This window comes from Sphaerodactylus townsendi, linkage group LG02 (genome assembly GCF_021028975.2).
Source record: "Sphaerodactylus townsendi isolate TG3544 linkage group LG02, MPM_Stown_v2.3, whole genome shotgun sequence".
Lineage (NCBI taxonomy): Eukaryota > Metazoa > Chordata > Lepidosauria > Squamata > Sphaerodactylidae > Sphaerodactylus > Sphaerodactylus townsendi.
In genome coordinates this window covers 173701784-173723881 of record NC_059426.1, presented here as the reverse complement: position 1 = coordinate 173723881, position 22098 = coordinate 173701784, and positions in this window count along the sequence as shown.

The window sequence follows — 22098 nt, the reverse complement described above, 5'->3', positions numbered from 1 at the left end:
ACCTCACAGGGTATTTATTGGTGGGTTGTAAGGAGATTGTAAGCCCCTTTGAGTCTCCTGCAGGAGAGAAAGGGGGGACAAGAATCCAAACTCTTCTTTTTCTTCATGTTCTTCTCCTTCTCCTCCACTTTAAAATAATCATGACTTAGTCATTTCTCTAAAGCTACTAGTGCAGGGACGGCTGTTCCTCGGGCTATGAAAGCCAGGTTGTTGGGGAAGCAGGGTGAAAAAACTACATTATTGTCATGCTTCCCCCAGATCTGCATTTTTGGAATAAGACAAGTCAACCAGCTGGGGTTTCCCAGCTATCCATCCATGACCGAATGCACCAAAACAATGATAGATTCTGAGCGAAGGGTCTGTCCCATGGGCAGGCAGGAGGACTTTAGGGAATGCAAAGGTTTGCCGCCACCCCCACCCCAAGCCTGGGAGCGGTTTGCTGCCCTTGGATTCTTGACTCTCTTCCAGGCTGAAAGCCTCACATCTGGCCTACAGCTGGCTCAAAAACCCAGCGGGCAACAAGAAGAGAAGAAGAAGAGTTGGATTTATATCCCCCCTTTCTCTCCTGCAAGGAGACTCAAAGGGGCTGACAATCTCCTTGCTCTCCCCCCCTCACAACAAACACCCTGTGAGGTAGGCGGGGCTGAGAGAGCTCCGTAGAACTGTGACTAGCCCAAGGTCACCCAGCTGGCGTGTGTGGGAGTGCACAGGCTAATCTGAATTCCCCAGAGAAGCCTCCACAGCTCAGGCGGCAGAGCTGGGAATCAAACCCAGTTCCTCCCAATTAGATACACGAGCTCTTAACCTCCTACGCCACTGCTGCTCCCAGGAAAGTCATCTTTGCACATCCTTTGCCGTGGAAAACCTCTTGAGGTAGAACTTCATGGCGTCACCATGAGCCAGTTACGACCAGGCATGCCAACTTCCAGGTGGCACCTGGAGATCTGCCGCTCTGATCTCCGGACAACCAAATTCAGTTCCTGTGATGAGAATGGCTTCTTTGGAGGACAGACTCTATGGTCTTATACCATACTGAGGTCCCTTCCTTTCGCAAGCCCCTCCTTCCCCAGGCTCCACCCCCCCCAAATCTCCAGGTATTCCCAACCCAGAGCTGGCCACCCTAGGTGGCCACCCTCCTCCTCCTCCTCCTCCTCCTTCTTCCTCCCTTTCCATTGCCTCCTCCGCAGAGCAGTCCCAGCCTTTCTTGGTGTTCTCCCACCAAAGTACTGACCCTGCTTAATTTCCAGCTAGATTCAAATCCAGCATGGAGATCCAGTGCAGTGCAGTGGTTAAGAGTGGAGGGTCTAATCCGGAGAACTGGGTTTGATTCCCCACTCCTCCACATAAGGCCTGCTGTGGGACCTTGTTCTCGCTGAGCTCTCTGAGGCCCACCGACCTCACAAGGTGTCTGTTGTGGAGAGAGGAAGGGAAGGAATTCGAACGTTGCTTTGAGACTCAGCAGGGTATAAATTCAAACTCTCCTTGTTATTTCTCAGTAGCACCTTAAACGTTTTGGGGGTTTTAGCTTTTGAGAGCCAAAACTCCCTTCCGATTAAAAGACCTTCGGCTCTCAAATGCTCAAATCCCCAAAAATCTGGTTGGTCTTTAAGTTGCTGCTGAACTCAAATCGAGCTGGTCTACAGCAGACCAACAGGGCTGCCCAGTTAATGCTTAGCTTCTGTGCTCCGATGAGATTGGGCTAGTCTGGGCTATGAGGGCGAATACTTTGCCATTTCTAAGTGCAATCTCACTGACTTCCCAACAAACAGGGGAGGAACGAGGGGGAAGTGCGCCTGGGGCACGTGCTCACCCTGCACCACTGCTGTGGCACCACCGCCCCGCCCCTGAAATGCCCCCTCTGTGCCCCCGCTGTGGGTCTGCCTGGGGCGTCGTGCCCCGCTTCCCCATTGGCGCTACGCCACTGCCCAACAATACACTGAAAATGACACACAGGGGGACATGACTTGTGGCTTAGGACGGCGTCCTCTCTCGACAATGTTTCGAGATGCACTAGGTCACAGACAAACAGTTAGATGAACTCTGATCAGGGATATTTTAAGCCAGGGGTGTCCCATTCTGGCCCTCCAGATGTTTATGGACTATGATTCCCACGGGGTGAGAGTTGGACACCCCTGCTTTAGGCAGATCCTGCATTCAGCTGTGGCTTGGACTAGATGGCCTGTATGGCCCCTTCCAACTCTATACTTTTATGATTCTATGTTGGCTGTGGAAGATGCCAGCTTGCCTTCCAGCAGGAGTTCTTGCCCTTCACACTCCAGCGATGCACAGCGGCCAGCTGGTGCATGGCTACCGTGGCAGGTGGCAACACCGCAGGCGATAATTGAGAAAATCTGGCATGGGTGCGCGGGGATCCTGCAGTAGTAGCCACGCAGCTCCTCTTAAAAAGGTGCAACCACCTGGTCTCTTCAGTTGACACGTGGTCTCTGTGCACAGTCCTGTCAAACTACAGAAAATTAACAGGACTTTTGAAGTTTCCTTTCTTTTGGGGCATGAAGTTCTCACAAGCTTAGGTAAATCCTGCTTCTGAGACCCTGCTCTTTTGGGTCTCAGATCCCGGTCAAATTTACCATTTCCCTTCTGGGAGCTGAAGACCAGGAGATAAAGGATCTGATCCACATCCCCGCTCTGGGCCCTTTTGTTGGGAAAAGAATCCAATCCATTGTGCTAATAAAATACATACATCTGAACACGGCAACTCCCTGGATGATGCTGTCGACATTCCTGAAGGCTGTTTTCTGCATATAATAATCCAGAGCAGGCCTGTTTTATGGAACCTTTTCAGCTGTGCAAATCACAAACACAATACTGACAGCAAAGACCCCTCCTCCCTTTCCTACAAACCAAAATATGTTAGGTCTCGCCATACAAAAGGCTCCCTGAGAAGGATAGCCAATACATACTAGGCTGACCAGACGTCCCGCTTTTGGCGGGACAGTCCCGCCTTGAAACAACTTGTCCCGCGTCCCATGGGTTTTTTCAAATGTCCCGGGTTTTGGAAGGCTGCCGCACTGCCTTCTGGGGCGCAAGGCAGTGCGGCAGCCTCCCGCGTGGCCACAGGAGCAAACGGCCTTCTGGGGCGCTGCCAAAAGGCAGTGCGCTCCTGCGACTGCTTGCGCACATTATCGTGCGCGTGCACGGCCACCTGCCCGCCCTGGTTCGCGAAGGTGACCATCTGGTCACCTTAATATATACAGATATATATTTCCTTGGCTTGGATACCTTACTCATAAAGGCCAGTATCCTATTTCCTCCCCACCCCAGCCGGACAGAAATTACCTGCTGTGAAGGCACACATGGGTAATAATCAACAATATTGGAATTGTGTCACTGACTTTAGGGTTGCCTGGAGATTTGGGGGTGGAACTTGAGGAGGGGGGGTTGCAGAGGGACCTCAGTAGGGTATAACACTATGGAGTACACCCTCCAAAGCAGCCATGGGAACTCATGTCTGTAATCTAGAGATCAGTTATGATTCTAGGAGATCGCCAGGCCTCACCTGCTGGTCGGTGACCCAGACACTTCTACCATGCCAATTTATAGGGCCAGAGGTGGAGCTACCAGGGGACAGGGGGTGTTGCACTGGGCGCGAGTCTGGGGGAGCAGAAAATCCCCCCCCCCCGCTTACCTTAGTGAAACAGCACAAGCTGGAGAAGCAGCCTGCTCTCTTCAGGCTGAAAATGACCTGGTGGGAACTACACTTCCCAGGAAACCTTGCGAGCCCTAGGATCACATGGGGCCATTTTCAGATTGAAGGGAACAGGCCGCTTTTCCAGGCTGAACTAAGATAAGGGGGAGGGCGAAGGAGCAGGGCGCTGTGGGGGGTGTGTGTGTGTGTGTGTGTGTGTGTGTGTGTGTGTGTGTGTGTGTGTGTGTGTGTGTGTGTGAGTGTGAGTGTGTAAAACAGAGTGTGCACCGAGCGCATTCTGGCCCAGCTACACCTCTACATACGGCACTCTCTGTGCCTCACAAATGGACAGGAACATCCGCATCCCAGCAAAATCAGTAATTCTCCAGCCGGTTGGCTGCAGGTGGGACATTTTGGTCACAAACCTGTGGAGGAATGGGACAGTTGATCATCTATTCTGGGAGCTAAAGGACCACACAGGAGATTATGTGAAAGGCCTCAACCTGGAACCCTGGACAGCAGTTGCCAGTCAGAGTAGACAACGTCTTGTCAAAGGCTTTCATGGCCAGAATGACCTTGCTGTTGTGGGTTTTCTGGGCTATGTGGCCATGGCCTGGCCAGACCAGACCTCAGCCCCACAAACTCACAACAGCCAGTGCTGACAATACTGACTTTAATGGACCAACAATCTGACTCGGTATAAGAAGCTTTTATGTACACGTGGATGTTTTCACCCACCTCAGAAGGAGAAGGAGAAGGAGAAGGAGAAGGAGAAGAGGAGGAGGAGGAGGAGGAGGAGGAGTTTGGATTTATATCCCCCCCTTTCTCTCCTGTAGGAGACTCAAAGGGGCTGACAATCTCCTTGCCCTTCCCCCTTCACAACAAACATCCTGTGAGGTAGGTGGGGCTGAGAGAGCTCCGAGAAGCTGTGACTAGCCCAAGGTCACCCAGTTGGCGTGTGTGGGAGTGCCCAGGCTAATCTGAATCCCCCAGATAAGCCTCCACAACTCAAGCGGCAGAGCTGGGAATCAAACCCAGTTCCTCCAGATCAGCGTGCACCTGCTCTTAGCCACTTCTCTTAGCCACTGCGCCACTGCTGCTCCTCCTTTTGCCTTTGTCTGGCTTGCTTTCCCCCCACAGGTTTGTGGAAATTAAAACTGTCAAGCAAGCGAGTATAATTTCTCCCTTCTGTGCTCCTGTTTGATTTCTTTGGCATATTATTGAGTGTTTTACATAATAATCCTATTAATAGAAGTGATTGGCAGATTAACACGGAGCGAGAACTATGCCAGAGAGCGCGCGAGTGGAATTAGCTGATCCCCAGCAGAAAGGAAACGAGGATTTTGATTAGGGGAACTGGTCTGCCCTACTCTAAGCACTCTATTAGTTCAAACCAGGAATATTTGATATGAGTAATGCCAGAGGCGTACCGGGGGGAAATGTCACCCGAAGCAACACTTGCTTTGGGAGCCCCCCGCATCCCACTTACCTAAGGTGACCAGATGGTCACCTTTCTTGGAACCGGACTTTCAGCATGGAGCCGCACTTGCGACGAAGACGTACGCAGCCACAGGAAGCTGTGCTTTGTAGCGCTCCCATTTCCTGTGACAGGGCGGGAAACGGGAGCGCCCCACAAGGCCGTGCACTCCTGCGGCTGCGCGGGAGGCTGCCGCACTGCCTTGCGCCCCAGAAGGCAGTGCAGCAACCTTCCAAAATCGGGACACTGGAAATAACCCGCAGGGCGTGGGACAAATTGTTTGAAGGCGGGACTGTCCCGCCAAAAGCGGGACGTCTGGTCAGCCTACACTTACCTTAGCCACCACTGGTGGACCCAAGCAGCCTGGCGGGGCTGGACCGAGGGGCGGCCTGCAGCAGGCTGCTTTCTGAAGGAGCAGCCTGGCGGGGCCAAAAGGCACCCTGTGGGGGCCGGCCTGAAGGGCTCCCAGCCCGGCTGTTCAGTGGGTGCAGGGGAATGGAGGGGGTGTGGTGGCAATTTTGCACTTCCATGTGTCTGACCAGCCTGCTCCCGGGGACATGTGACACAACATGTCCCTGTGGAATACAGCTATATGTATAAAATAATGATCAAAGCAGCACATGCAACAATAGCTTTAGGCTGGAAAGAAAAGAAAAAAAATGGACAATCCAGAAATGGTTGGAATATATCCGGGAACAAGTGACACTGGACATTTTCGATATAATAACAAAAAATAAAATGTGGCAAGATAAACAGGGCGAAATTTTGAAGATACGGTCAATATATGCGGACTGGGTGAAAGAAACTGGAGTCAATGAGGAGATCTGGGAGAAGAGATTACAAAAATGAACTTACTGCTGTTTGATAAAATTATGAAGAAAATACAGGGGGGAGGGGGGAAAAGGGGAAAATGTATTGTTTGAAAACGAATGAAGAATATTAATATAATTTTGTTTGGCCAGCCTGGCTAAAAATACATCTACCATATCATCTGGCCTCCCATGGGCACAAGGGGGGGGGGGAGGGGGGGTAGCCAGACGCCATCCACATTTTTTAAATGGGTTCTGTTTTTATGTAATTAATGTTTAAATTATGTTTTAATGTATGTTTTAACCTTGTTGTAAACCACCCTGAGCCCTCAGGGGGAGGGCGGTATATAAAATTAATAAATAATAAAATAATAAATAATAATAAAATGGAATATTCAAATGATACAATAAAAAATTTTTTAAAAACCATGTCCCCGTACACCCCTGAGTAAAGCCAACAGAACCAGCGTGGTATAGTGTTTCAATTGCTGGATGAAGATCTGGGAGATCCAATTTCTAACCTCTTCTGTGCCGCGGAAGTTTGCTGGGTGACCTCAGACACAGTTTCTCAACCTAACTGACCTCACAGGTTGTACTCAGCATAAAATGGAACTGAGAAGGCGGACGGAAGGTGCTTTGGGTCTGCCTTGAGGGAAAAGGCTAGGTATAAAGCAGAAACAGAACCCAAAGGGTGCTCACCAATGGCTCCTCTCTATCCTGGAGAGAAGTAAGTAGTAGGGTGCCACAGATTTCTGTCCTGGGCCCAGTGCTAATCTATATTTTTATCGGGGTGCTGTGTGGTTTCCGGGCTGTATGGCCGTGTTCTAGCAGCATTCTCTCCTGACGTTTCGCCTGCATCTGTGGCTGGCATCTTCAGATGCAGGGGAAACGTCAGGAGAGAATGCTGCTAGAACACGGCCATACAGCCCGGAAACCACACAGCACCCCAGTGATTCCGGCCATGAGAGCCTTCGACAATATATTTTTATCAATGACTTGCATGATGGAATAGAGGGCATGCTAATCAAATTTGCAGATAACACCAAATTAGGGGAGCCGCTGATAGCCCAGAGGGCAGGGCCTAATTTAGACAGAATAGGGTGCTGGGCCAAAACTAACAAAATGAATTTCAGTGGGGAGAAATGTACCGTACTATACATCAGCAGAAGATAAAATAATGATTAAAGCAGCCCATGCAACAATAGCCTTGGGCTGGAAAGAAAAGGAAAAAATGGACACTTCAGAAATGGCTAGAATATATCTGGGAACAAGTGACACTTGATATTTTCGATATATTAACCAAAAGTAAGACGTGGCGAGATAAACAGAATGACATTTTGAAGATATGGATAATGTACGTGGACTGGATGAAAGAAGCTCGAGTCAATGAAGAAATAGGGGAGAAGAGGCTACAGAGAATGAACTTACTGCTGTTTGTGTGACAAAACGATGAAGAAGATGAAACGGGGGAGGGAGAAAAGGGGGGAAATGTATTGTTTGAAAATGTATGAAGAAATTATTATAAACTGTAAAACTCAAATGATACAATAAAAAATAAAAAATACATCAGCAGAAGAAATGAAATGTGCAGATATAAAATGGGCAACACCTGGCTCAGTGGCGTTCCTACCTAGGGACATGGGGTACCCTTTGTCCCCGGGCGCCCCCCATTTGGTCACGTGGGGGGGCGCCAACATTTCAGGGTCGTTTGTATGTTTTTTACATTTTAAAGTGTTTTTTTCACGTTCCGGCCTGCAGGGGGCGCATTTTTAAGGCTAGCGGCACCAAAATTTCGGGGTACCACCCAGAGACTGTCCTGATGATACCACCCAAATTTGGTGATGTTTGGTTCAGGGGAAGCAAAGTTATGGACCCCCAAAGGGGGTGCCCCCATCCCCATTGTTTTCAATGGGAGCTAACCTGAGATGGGAGCTACCCATTTGAGGGACAATAACTTTAGTCCTCCTGAACATAACTTCCCCTCACCAAACTTTGGGTGGCATCATAAGACTATTCGTTAACAGATGATACCCTGAAATTTTGGGTCACTAGCTGTAAAAAATACACCCTTTACAGGCAAGCACCCCCTGAAGAAATTTGTTCAAGATTCTTTTGTTTTGCAGTGACTTTGCTACATTAGCTTAGCCAATGGGGAATTTCTGAGTGTGTAAGGCAGGCTGCACATTATTTTGAAGATAGAGAGGCACACCAGACTTTCAGGGTGGCTCCAGGAGGGCATCCTGCTAAGCACTGCATCCAGGTTTGGGAGAGACTTTTGCTTAGGGGGGTTCAATTTTATGGGCCCCAATTTCAGGCTTATTTTGTTTCCTTGCTCCTGCACATGAAAGCCTGTGGGCTGAGTTCTCCCAGAACTCTCTCAACCCCACTCCAGAAGCAAAGCTCACCAAGCTTGGATGCTATTACTCAAGGTCTCTTGGAGCCACCCTGAAAGTCTGGTGCCTCTATCTTCAAAAATGTGCAGCCTGCCTACACACTCAGAAATTCCCCAGAATTTGCCAGGCTCTTCAGCAAGTTCTGTGGTGGGAAAAATTACTTTCCCCACCATAGACTTCAATGGGGCTATCTGTTATGCCCAGATGGCTCTGTGGTAGACATTTCAACAGGAGGCACTGTGGTAGGGATGTTGCTCTGAGTGGGGGCATTTCCTGTAGGGCTGCTGGTGTGAGTCTCCTGAAAGGAACCAGCCAAATTTGCTAAAATGTGTGTGGAAGAGGAAAATGCTGTGGGCACCGAGTTGAAGGTGAACCTGATGCCCACAGCATTCGGCCATCACAGGCAAACTTTAGCAAAGTTGGCTGGTTCCTTTCAGGAGATTCACACCAGCAGCCCTACAGGAAATAAGTGCCCCTGCCCAGAGAAAAACCACTACCACAGTGCCTCCTGTTGAAACCTCTACCACAGAGCCAGCTGGGCATAACAGAAAGCCCCATTGAAGTCTATGGTGGGAAAAATAATTTTTCCCACCACAGAACATGCACATCATGCAGGCTTGATGGCGGGCAGATTCTGGGGAATTTCTGAGTGTGTAAGCAGTGACCACACATTTTTGAAGACAGAGGTGCCAGACTTTCAAGGTGGCTCCAAGAGGCATTGAGTAATAGCATCCAAGCTTGGTGAGCTTTGCTTTTGGGGTGGGTGGGGGCACTGAGAAGTTCTGAGAGAACTCACCCAGCAGGCTTCATGTGCAGGAGCAGGGAAACAAAATAAGCCTTTGGGGGGCCCATAAAATTGGACAGAAGCAAAGGTCTCTAAGCCTGGATGCAATTAGCAGGATGCCCTCCTGGAGCCACCTTGAAAGTCTGGTGCCTCTATCTTCAAAAATGTGCAGCCTGCCTCAGAAATTCCTCATTAGCTGCAGTGGAGCAAAGTCACTGCAAAACAAAGAATCTTGGGCAAATTTTTTGGGGTGCCTGGAAGGGATGTATTTTACAGCTAGTGACACCAAAATTTCAGGGTATCATCTGTTAACTATTCTTATGATGCCACCCAAGTTTGGTGAAGTTATGTTCAGGAGGACCAAAGTTATTGTCCCTCAAATGGGTAGCCCCCATCTCAGGTTAGCTCCCATTGAAAACAATGGGGATGGGGGCACCCCCTTTGGGGGTCCATAACTTTGCTTCCCCTGAATCAAACATCACCAAATTTGGGTGGTATCATCAGGACAGTCTCTGGATGGTACCCTGAAATCATGGTGCAGCTAGCTTTAAATGCGCTCCCTGCAGGCCGAAAAAACACCAAAAATAACCCCAAATGCCCAAATTGGTCATGGTGGGGGAGGGTGGCCGCCCATACGCCAGGCCCGGGGGGGGGGGGGGCGCCAAACTCAGGTTTTGTCCCCGGGCGCCAGTTTGCCTAGGTACGCCCCTGACCTGGCTTGACAACAGTACGTGCAAATGGGATTGGGGGAATCTTAGTAGACCACAAGCTGAACATGAGCCAGTAGTGTGATGCGGAAGCCAAAAAAGCCAATGCGATTCTGGGCTGCATTAATTGGGAGTATAGCGTTCAGATTGAGGGACATGATAATACCACTTTATTCTGCATCGGTTAGACCTCACCTGCAATACTGTGTGTTCAGTTCTGGGCACCACAATTTAAGGATACTGACAAGCTGGAATGGGTCCAGGAGAGGGCAACCAAAATGGTAAAAGGTCTGGAATCCATGCCCTGCCTACGAGGAGCAGCCTAGGAAGCTAGGTATGTTTAGTCTGGAGAAGAGAAAGTTAAAGGAGGACATGATAGCCATGTTTAGATATCTGAAGGGATGTCATGTTGAAGAGGGAGCAAGCTTGCTTTCTGCCGTTCCAGAGACTAGGACCAGGAGTAATGGGTTCAAGGTATAGGAAAAGAGATTCCACCCTGTTGTCGTCCCTCTGGAGTACCTGGTTGGCCACTGTGTGAGATGGGATGCTGAACAGATGGGCCACTAGTCTGATCCAGCGGGGCTCTTCAGGTGTGTTTATCCTGTTTGAGTCATATGCTAGTTTCAAGCATTTTGAACTTGTAGCCCATTCAAGAAAAGCATCCCATCTTATCACAGAGACCTAGTAAGAAGGTTCTCTTAAAAGGAAAAAAAGACACACTGCTAACCGGTTCTGATGGGTTTTCTGGGCTGTGTGGCCGTGGGCTGGTGGATCTTGTTCCTAACGTTTCGCCTGCATCTGTAGCTGGCATCTTCAGAGGTGTATCACAGAGAAAAGTCTGTTATCACAGAGGGAAGTCTGGACACAGTGTGTAACAGACTTACCTCTATGATACACCTCTGAAGATGCCAGCCACAGATGCAGGCGAAACGTTCGGAACAAGATCCACCAGACCATGGCCACACAGCCCGGAAAACTCACAACCACCAGTTGAATCCGGCTGTGAAAGCCTTCGACACTGTTGACTGTTCGCTCTCTAATCTTCGGAGAGATTTGGGCTAAGTTCTTAACCTGGCATTGACAGCCAACTCCTCTGTTGCCGCTTCGACGTCCTTTTTTATTAAATAGCCCTTCTGCAGATCTGTGTGAGAGGGCAGCTACAAATCTTCGCGTTGTTAGGAATAAGTGTTAACTGTCTACTCAATAGGTTTCAGCGGCAGCACAGATTTTCAACGTTATTCACAAACCGCTGCATTCTTGCTGATGGATTTGAAAAGCAAAAGAGAGAGAGAGAGAAAGGAAAAAAACGAGTCATAAGATAATACTGGAATACCTTTTTAATTTTTTTCCCTCTGCTGTAAAATGGCTTGTACTTCCAAAACGTACAACAGTTAAAATTGTGTTAAGATCCATCCCATTGGCTTATGACAGGCCAACATTCACAACTATAAACCCCAAACGCTTAACAGCGGATAACAAACACAGCAACTCTTTCCAATCCTGCCTTCCCACGAGCTTGTTGGAAAAGAGACGTAGAGATGGTGTTTTGAGGGGCCAAACACAATTTAGGCCCTGCTTTGAAAGCCACAGAAGGTCCTTTCCTTAGAAATCGGCTTTCTCCTATGAACGGGTGGCCGGGAAAACACAGGAACAGGTGGTTGAAATGATGACAAACCATCAATGAGTTTGGATGTAGCAATTTGGACATTTCTCCCCTGCTGTGCTCTGGTTAGTACTTGGGCAAGAGACCACCAAGGAAGTCCAGGGCTGCTAAGCCAAGGCAGGTAAGGAGCAGCAGTGGCGTAGGAGGTTAAGAGCTCGTGCATCTAATCTGGAGGAACCGGGTTTGATTCCCAGCTCTGCCGCTTGAGTTGTGGAGGCTTATCTGGGGAATTCAGATTAGCCTGTGCACTCCCACACACGCCAGCTGGGTGACCTTGGGCTAGTCACAGCTTCTCGGAGCTCTCTCAGCCCCACCCACCTCACAGAGTGTTTGTTGTGATGGGGGGAAGGGCAAGGAGATTGTAAGCCCCTTTGAGTCTCCTGCAGGAGAGAAAGGGGGGATATAAATCCAAACTCTTCTTCTTCTAATGGTGGACCAACCACAGGTCTTGAAAACTCCATGGAGTCTCCATAAGTTGGCTACAGCCTGACAGCATCCAGTGACTCTGCTCTGACCTGGATGGGCCAAGTTAGCAGATCTTGGCAGCTAAGCAAAGTCAGCCCTGGTTAGTACTCGGATGGGCAACCACCAAGGAAGTCTAGGGTTGCTATGCAGAGGCCGGCAATGGCAAAACCACCTCTGTTCATCCCTTGCCTTGAAAACTCTACGGGGTTGCCACAAACCAACTGCAATTTGACAGCGCTCTCCGCCACCGTAGCAAGATGGGCTTCCTTTATATCTTAAATTATTATAAATATCAAGCAATAAAGAGTCAAGAGGGCTCTGCCTCCTCCTGTGCAGAAAGAATGCTTTTTGAACAATTGGCCTTCATCCTTCAAAACCTCTTACCAGCATCCCAGTTGTAATATTTATCACCTAGGTGAGTAGGTGCGATACAGTTGCCAATTCCAGCTGGGGGAATTCCTCAACAATAGAAGAAGAAGGAGGAGGAGGAGGAGGAGGAGGAGGAGGAGGAGGAGGAAGAAGAAGAAGAGGGTGATTTAGACTCAAAGGGGTTTACAATTTCCTTCCCCTTCCCCTTCCCCTGCCCACCCCACAACAAACACCCTGTGAGGTAAGTGGGGCTGAGAGAGCTCCGTAGAACTGTGACTAGCCCAAGGCCACCCAGCTGGCGTGTGTGGAGTGCACCAGCTAATCTGGTTCACCAGATATGCCTCCACAGCTCAAGTGGCAGAGCGTGGAATCAAACCCGGTTCTCCAGATTAGATCGCACCTGCTCTTAACCACTACACCCCGCTGGGGGCGGATCCTGAGGAAGGCATGGTTTAAAGCGGAGAGAGACCTCAGCAGGGTATAACGCCAAGGAGCCCACCCTCAAAAGCAGCCATTTTCTCCAGGGGATGTGGTCCCTGTTGCCGGCAGATCAGTTGCAATCCCATGAGATCTGTGGGCCCTACCTGGAGGTTGGCAAGTCTAAGGCAGAAAGAGGACTATCACGGGGATAAAAGGTAGGGCGAGGGGAGAACCCCTCAAAGGGCAATGGCTGCTACAGCCAAGAAGCAGGAGGCCAGAGATCCTCACAGAGGAAAGTATAAGAAAGGAGGGAGATATTTTAGGTCCAAGCAGGGAGGAAGGCCGATCTGTACTGAAGCACAAATGAGCCCGGGGAAGCTCCTTTCCTACCCCAACTCACAGCTGCAGACCCCAGTCAGCTCTTCTCTCAGTTTCTGACCCCCACCCCCACCCCACCTCCATTACTCTGACATGTCCCACTCAGTGCTGGCTTTGAGACCATTTCCCACAACGGCCAGTAAAGCCAGCCAAAGTGGCAGAAGGCGTCAGGCAGGGAAGGGGGCCAGCAGCAGCCCGGGCAGGGATCCCCACACAAACTGACTTGCTCATTTACTACAGTAGTGGTTAAGAGAAGCAGAAACTAATCTGGAGAACAGGGCTTGTTTCCCTGCTAATCAGGCGAAGCAGGTTTGTTTCCTCGCTCCTCCTCCGCATGAAGCCTGCGGGGTGACCTTGGGCCAGTCACAGTTCTCTCAAAACTCTCTCAGCCCCACCTGCCTCACAAGGTGTCTGTTGCGAACAGAGGAAGGGAAGGAGTTTATAAGCCACCTCGAGACTCCTCACAGTAGAGAAAAGCAGAATATAAAAAAACCAATTCTTCTTCTTCCTCGTTGAGGAAGAGCCAGTATGATGCAGTGATTAAGAGCAGGTGGACTCTTATCTGGAGAACTGGGTTTGATTGTAAGCTGCCACTCCACATGACCGATGGACTAATCTGGTGAACCGGGTTTGTTTCCCCACTCCAACACGTCAGCTGTTATCTGGGCCGTAATCTGGAGAACGGCATTTGATTCCCCACTCCTCATGAGCGGCACACTTTTGTCTGGTGAGCTAGATTTGTTTCCCCACTCCTACACGGGGAGAGGAAGGGGAAAGGAGTTCGTCAGCTGCCTTGAGTCTCTCTACAGGAGAGAAAGGTGGAGTATAAACCCAGACTCTTCTTCTAATCTTCACCCTGCCTTCAAGAGGGGCCCAAAGGAGCTCACACCAGTCTCCTCTCCTCCGTTTTATCCCCACAGCAACCCAGCAAGGTAGGTTATAGGACAAAAGCGTGAGACTGGCCCCGAGTCACACTGCGAGCTCCCATGGCAAAGTGGAAATTCAGAACTGCATCTCTTGAATCCTATTGCAACGCTGGGCTCACAACACATAAGAACATGCCAGCTGGATCAGACCAGAGTCCATCTAGTCCAGCTCTCTGCTACTCGCAGTGGCCCACCAGGTGCCTTTGGGAGCTCACGTGCAGGAGGTGAAAGCAAGGGCCTTCTGCGGCTGCTGCTCCCGATCACCTGGTCTGTTAAGGCATTTGCAACCTCAGATCAAAGAGGATCAAGATTGGTAGCCATAGATCGACTTCTCCTCCATAAATTTATGCAAGCCCCTTTTAAAGCTTTCCTGGTTAGTGGCCATCACCACCTCCTGTGGCAGCATATTCCAAACACCATATTCCAAACACAAGGCTGGGGGGCCTGACGCAGAGTCCAGTGGTCGCTCTATCAACTGGTCTTGGGCCGTCATAAATAATTAAATCCAGTCCTATCGAGACTGGCATGTGTGTTGACTGGCAGCCGGTATGCAGGGTCTCAGGCAGATATATTACCTGCTACTAACTGGAGCTGCCTGGGATTGAACCAGGGACCTTCTTGCCTGCAAAGCAGATGCCCAAGCCCTGGACCACAGCCCCTTCTCCAGGGGCTGCCCGGCTTCCCACTGTTTACATTTGGTTCCACCACGGGGCCATCACACCTTCCCTAGCCTACTCTCCCTCCGGTTCTTCTGCCCTTCCTTCCAGATCAGCCACACCTTCCCTGCCCCCACTCCCGTTCCGCTCATTCTGCAACGCAGCCTCGACAGGTGCCGGCCTTTTTTGTCACCTAATTTAATTTATTAGGCTTAATAGGGTTGCCGCTCCCCTTTCGGGCTCTGGGCAGCTTACGACCACAGTTTAAAATACATATAAATAAGATATCTAACGTTGTTTTAAAAAACATTCCAGCCACTCAATCATTTTAGCTCACAGGTGTCAAACTCGCAGCCCTCCAGATGTTATGGACTACAGTTCCCATCATCCCCTGCCAGCATGATGCTGGCAGGGGATGATGGGAACTGTAGTCCATAACATCTGGAGGGCCACGAGTTTGACACCTATGTTTTAGCTGATCCAAGAGGCAAACACAAGGTCCTATAGTGGTGTAGAACACAGCAGTATCTCAGCAAGTGGGAGAAAAGATAGGGAAAAAGGAAAAGAGGGGGAAAGGGGAAAAGGGGAAAAGGGAAAGGGAGGGGAAAGAGAAGGGGGAAAGGAGGGGGAGGGAAGGGGGAGTCCAGATGGAATCATGGCTGCCTCAACCATATGCCTGGTAGAACAGCTGTCTTACAGACCCTGCAGAATTGCACAAGATCGTGCAAGGCCCTGGTCTCACTAGACAGGGTGTTCCACCAGGTTGGATGTTCTAGGCACCTGGGCTAAAGGGGGCTTAATAGAAACTTGAGGGTGCTTGCTCTATCCCTCTTGGAGTTCCTGCTAGCTCTGCCTCTTGTGGCGTACTACCTCGAGTACAGGGACTCATCTGCAGTTCGGGTTTTGTTCCACCACGCTCTCTAGCCCTATCTCCGCAGGTCAGGCCCAGCTCGTTGGTGTCTGTATCCAACAAATTAAGCCAGAGGATGCAATTATCTAAGGTAGGGGTGTCCAACTCTGGTACTTCAGAGGTTCGTGGACTACAATTCCCATCAGCCCCTGCTGGCACGGCCAGATGCTGATGGGAACTGTAGTCCATGAACCTCTGAAGCACCAGAGTTGGACACCTCTGATCTAAGGCCAAAGGACGGAGCCAGTTGTGCAACGGCTGACCTCTGGAGCACATAGACTCAAGGTGGTGTCACGACCGCTAGTTTGGGGGGCTTTAAAAGGGGGATTCGATGAATTGGTGGAGAATTGGCATCAACTCCATTGTGTGCTTTTGGCGTGCTTTGCTAGTAAAATGAAATCTGTCTTCCATCCTTCCCATCTGTCAATATGGTTAGTTAACAATTAGGAATTTTATTGCTATGAGTCATATTGTGGTGGAATCAGAGCTTATATTGTCAAAGGCTTTCACAGCCAGATTCAACTGGTTGTTGTGGGTTTTCCAGGCTGTGTGGATGTGATCTGGTAAATCTTGTTCATAACGTTTCCCCTGCATCTGTGGCCAGCATCTTCAGAGGTGTATCACAGAGAGAAGTGTGCTACACACTGTGTCCAGTGAGAAGGGAACGTTTAGTGGGATATATATTTCCACGCCTTTGCATAGCAAGTTCCACCCAAAACACTTACTGATTGGTTCTCCACCCTGGGACATGGGCAATATATACCCCACTAAACATTCCCTTCTCACTGGACACAGTGTATAACACACTTCTCTCTGTGATGCAGCTCTGTGATGCAGCCTTCTACTGAATCTTCTACTGCATCTAGGTCGGTATTGCCTACTTGAACTGTCAGCCGCTCTCCAGTGGTCTTTCCCACCACCCCACTGCCTGTTCCTTTTAACTGGAGAAGCTGGCGATTGAACCTTCTGCATACCAAGAAGAGGTTCTTCCCTGAGCCACAAACCCTCGCCTAAATCTGAGGTCCCAGACACTGCCTTCCAAGAGACTGTCACACGCGCTTTTGTCTTGTGAGATGAACCTAGTCCCTCTACACAAGAAAGCACCCACTTCAAAGAAAATGAGGCCTCTCATGCAAACAAACTGCATCAAAGACGTCACCTCTCCACTTTGTGGGGGGGGGGGGGAAGAGCGTTCTGATCCTTTGGCAGAAAGCGATGCCTTCAGATCAGCTCGGGAGAACGAGAGCACGACGAACAGCCATTCTGTACGGGAACACACATTTCCTGGCCTGTGCCAAGTTTATTTTGGCCCCGAGAGCATCTACATCACCAGAGTTAAAGCACACTCTAAACCAGAGAAGTCAAGCTGAGGAAAGAAAAGGATGACAAGTTGTCATCTTCTTACCGAAGGGGCCCTTCTTGTGCCGGAGGAAGTCAGCTTGTACCAGAAAAAGCTACCGCTGTAGGCCAAGTAAGCGGATGCCGTCTGAAAAAAAATGTTTTTTTTTCTGTTGAGTGGAATGACCCCCCCCCCCAACACAAACACTTGTGGCATTTCCACTTTCAATCCACTTTGCAGCTGAATTCCCATGTGGAACAGCAAAATCCACTGGCAAACATCATTGAAATGGATTGAAAGCGGATTATTCGGGGCATGCGAAAGCGTCCCTCTGACATCTCACTGTCATGAGACAAGTTCAGATGGGATAATTTTTTTTGGTACTTCCAATTTCCCCTCAGTGCTTGTCCAACTAGAAGAAGGGGAATTGTTTGTTTTAATACCCTACTTTTCTTTATCCTCAAGGAGTCTCAAAGCGGCTTACAAACTGCGCCCCTTCCCCTCCCCACAACAAACCCGTTGTGAGGGGGTGGGTGAGAAAGTCCTGAGAGAACTGAGACTGGCCCAAGGTCACCCAGCAGGCTTCATGTAGAGCAGAGGTGTTGACCCAAATGGCCACGCCAGCAGGGGCTGATGGGAATTGTAATCGTTGAACATCTGAAACGCCCGAGTTGGACGCCCCGATGTCGAGGAATGGGGAAACAAACCCGATTCTCCAGATTAGAGTCCACTGCTCATATGGAGGAGCGGGGAATCAAACCAGGTTCTGCAGATTACAGTCTACCACTCTTAACCACACTGTGCCTCTCTCAAAAGCAACAGACACTTTGCTACATTGCTGCACTTTCTCCCAAAGGTCCCGAAACCTGAAGCACATTTTTTCCCTGAATTGAAAGTGAACGCCCACGTTTACTTCTGGCAACTCTGTCGTCAGAGTTCAAAACCACCACTGCATTCCAGCATGGTTTGGAAGATGGTGATGGAACACATGCCCCCACAAGCAGCACTGCCTTAGACGGAACTGTCTGGAAAGAGGTCAGCCCGGGAATTACTTAAAAGTTGCACGACAGAGCCCAAGCACGCAGTGAGGGGGGGCCGCCACTGCACGGACAGCCGCCAGTGGGGCAAACGAGACCCTACTGCAGGACATTTTGGGTCAGGCAGATGACATAGGAAGAAAACTAAAACCCTTCCTCTTCCTATGCCACGGTTACAATCCAAACCCTGCACTCTACCGCGTATCTTTAGGAGACTCTCCTAATGATACCACCCACGTTTGGTGAAGTTTGGTTCAGGGGGGTCCAAAGTTATGGACCCTCAAAGATGTAGCCCCCATCTCCTGTTAGCTCCAATTGAAAACAATGGGGGAGGGGGCACCCCTTTGGGAGTCCATAACTTTGGACCCCCCTGAACCAAACTTCACCAAACCTGGGTGGTATCATTAGGAGAGTCTTCAAACAAATCCCTGAAATTGTGGTGCTGCTAGCCTAAACAATGCACCCCCTGCAGGCCAAAAACTGAAAAAACACTAAAAACACCAATGGGGGGTGGATCTTCGGGCATGTAATGGTGACTCTACAGTGGTCTGAGTTGGGTGGGGGGGACCCATACCCAACTGGTGAATACGTCTCAGCTAAATTCGCCTTCTAGCGTCACGGCTATCGATGGAGGATGGGGGAAGAGGAATCAGGATGAGGGAACACACTTATCTTGATGGACACAAAGACCACCTGGCTGAGACAGAACTAGCAATCGTGGGTTAAACGGCTGGATTCAAGCAGAGGAAATGAAGCACGACAGAAGCCGCAGCCAGGTGTTTCGTTCTTTGCATCTACGTGCGATCGTCAAAATGAAAGGCTGCGAGCAGGCGTCATGAGATGCATATAATGGGGCAGAGCAGCCTTTCCTTGCAAGCACATACGGCATGTCATGCCGCAATGTAGAATTTCCCGAAACGACGTGCTAAAGCCACAGAGGGGTGAAGAAGCCATCGGGTATCGTTGCCCAAAAGGGAACGGGAAAAGCTGCACGAGGTTTCGCGGACCAGGAAAACGCCACCGGAGTGTATGGGGCACAAAAAGCCTTCTGGCAGGGAAACAGGGTGTGCCCAAATGCCCTAGATTCAAATTGATTTATCAACAATACATAGGACGGGTGGTTAAACGGGAAACGTATGGCAAGGCATTCTGACAGAAGAAAAAAAGTCCAATGTAAAGCCAGATGAAATGGTTATGATGGGATGGATTCCCCCCTTCTCCCCCCCCCCCTTTTTGCATTAGAATTTGCATTAGAATTCTCTATTTCCCAGCTCAGTCACCCATCTGTATCAGGCCGCCTGGAGGCACAAAGGTAACACCGTTTCTTGATTAACAACAGGCAGAATCAATGTACATTGACAGACGCAAACGTAGTTGCGGAATAAAAACCACAGTTCAAGGGCAGAACATGAACAGTCGACAAAGGCCCCTAGCCTTTGTCGAAAACGTGCTGGCTTGCTCACGTGGAGTTGGCCAAGACCTGCACTAACAAGCCGAGATTCAAAAACTGGGGAGGGAAAAAAAATCATACCTTGAATCGGGAGTTACCCGTTAGTGGCGACAAGTTCTAGTCCAGTGATGGCGAACCTTCTCGAGAAAGGTTGAATCTGGGAAGTTAAACAGATCGTGAAAGGGCAGGCAGGAAGGGATGAGGCAGCGTTTGGCTGACGTGGTCCTTTCTTACAAGCCCAGGGTGATGGCCACGTTGGGGTCAGGAAGGAATTTTCCATCAGGACAGATTGGCCAGGGAGCCTGGAGGTTTTCGGCCTTACTCTGAGCATGGAGCAGAGGACACTGGGGAGTGGGGGGGGGGGAGAGGGAGATTTGGGGCTCTTTAGTTTGGAGAGGAGATGTCTGAGGGGGGATACGACTGAAGGATTGGAGCACCTTCCTTATGAGGAGAGGCTGCAGCGTTTGGGACTCTTTCGTTTGAAGAGGAGACGTCTGAGGGGGGATATGATTGAACTCTATAAAATTATGCATGGGGTAGAAAATGTTGACAGAGAGAAATTGTTCTCTCTTTCTCACAGTACTAGAACCAGGGGGCATCCATTGAAAATGCTGGGGGGAAGAATTAGGACTAATCAAAGGAAACACTTCTTCACACAACGTGTGATTGGTGTTTGGAATATGCTGCCACAGGAGGTGGTGATGGCCACTAACCTGGATAGCTTTAAAAAGAGCTTGGACAGATTTATGGAGGAGAAGTCGATGTATGGCTACCAATCTTGATCCTCCTTGATCTGAGATTGCAAATGCCTTAGCAGACCAGGTGCTCAGGAGCAGCAGCAGCAGAAGGCCATTGCTTTCACCTCCTGCATGTGAGCTCCCAAAGGCACCTGGTGGGCCACTGCGAGTAGCCGAGTGCTGGACTAGATGGACTCTGGTCTGATCCAGCAGGCTAGTTCTTATGTTCTTATGAGATGTGAATTTCTTGCAGTATGCAAGGGTTTGGACCAGATCAGGACCCTTCCTGCTTTACATTCCCATGTTTCTCATGCTACACATGACCTGAGAGCGGAAACAAGTTTTTCAGCAATCGAACCTCTATAGCAAAAACTGGTCTTCAGATATGCGATGCATATAGAAGACGTTTTTAGGTTCTTTCGGGAGGCTGAGCTGTTTCCGGGCTCTGCCTAAGCGTCATGAAGCCTGGGAACTGCTTTTGTCAAAAAAATATGATTAAATTGCCATGGTCTGTTCTGACACAACGATTTCCAGTTCCCTCCTCAGGGGGAAATCTCCAGTGTACGATGGCTTTTGGCAAGCATCGAGTCAAACAGCCAGTCAAACATTTGTCACTAATCAAATGGGATACTTGGTTACACCCAGATGCCCCCAACCAGTCTTTGAATCTCTAAACCTGGGCGGTCGCCACCCTTTCCCAGCCTGTGGGCACCTTTGGAATTCCGGCAGTGCCGTGGACGCAGCCACAAAATGGTGGCCACACAACAGCTGCCCAGGAAGGGCAGCCAGCCACAAAAATGGCTGGCACAGCTTCCTCCCTTCAGATCCTTGCACTGTGCTGGCAGCTGCTGCTAAAGCAACGCTTTAAAAAAAACCAGCCGAGCCAACCAAATCTCCAATGGCCAATCAGAAACCTTGCTGGGCAGAAAGCCCGCCTGGCCCTGCACGCTTTCTAAAAACACGTAGCGGGCACCAGGAAAAGTATCAGTGGGTGCCAGGGCATCCAAAGATTCTGAGCTGGGGACTCCGCAGGACTTGGGATTTCAAGGAAGCCTTCAGCAATACAACTCTTGGGCACCCAAGGGACCCTTCTTTACAAGGGTGCAACAGCTTCCATGTAATTTAATACACTGGAAGAAAATGCCTAGATCAGTGATGGCGAACCTTTTCGAGACCAAGTGCCCAAACTGCAACCCAAAACCCACTTATTTATCGCAAAGGGCCAACACGGCAATTTAACCTGAATACTGAGGTTTTAGTATAGAAAAAACGGTTGGCTCCAAGGCATGCATTACTCAGGAGTAAGCTTGGTGGTAGTCGGTGGCTTTGCTTTGAAGCAACTGTGCAACGCTTCGAATGGGTGAATCACAACCCTAAGAGGGTTTACTCAGAAGCAAGCCCCATTGCCAGCAACCGAGCTTACTCCCAGGTAATAATCTCCCTGAAATAATTGCACTATTATCACATGACAAACTCTGTGCACTCATGCCCACAGAGAGGGCTCTGAGTGCCACCTCTGGCACCCGTGCCATAGGTTCGCCACCACTGGCCTAGATGAATATATCTGCATGTGGAAGAAAACCAAAACTGCAGAACCTTTTACACCCGAGAGGCTCCTAATCCTAATCCTGCCAAACTTTTCTGCCCTTGAAGTGGATAATGAAAACAGTTTTTAAAATCTTATGGTATCCAGGCTGGCAGTTAAAAAGGCTCATTCCGGCATTACGCAGAATACCATGATTCTGCAACTGCTTTCAGCCTCTTTGAAGGTGTAAAGGAATAGCAAAAATCCACTTGGCAAACAGTTGCGGTAGAAAGTGGGTTTGAAAACGCATTATTTTGCGCGTATGGAAGGGCCGGGCGAGTCTGGGAGGCCAGATGAGGGACTGAAAGAAGGATACAACAGGGACACAAGGAACAAAGGTGTGTGTG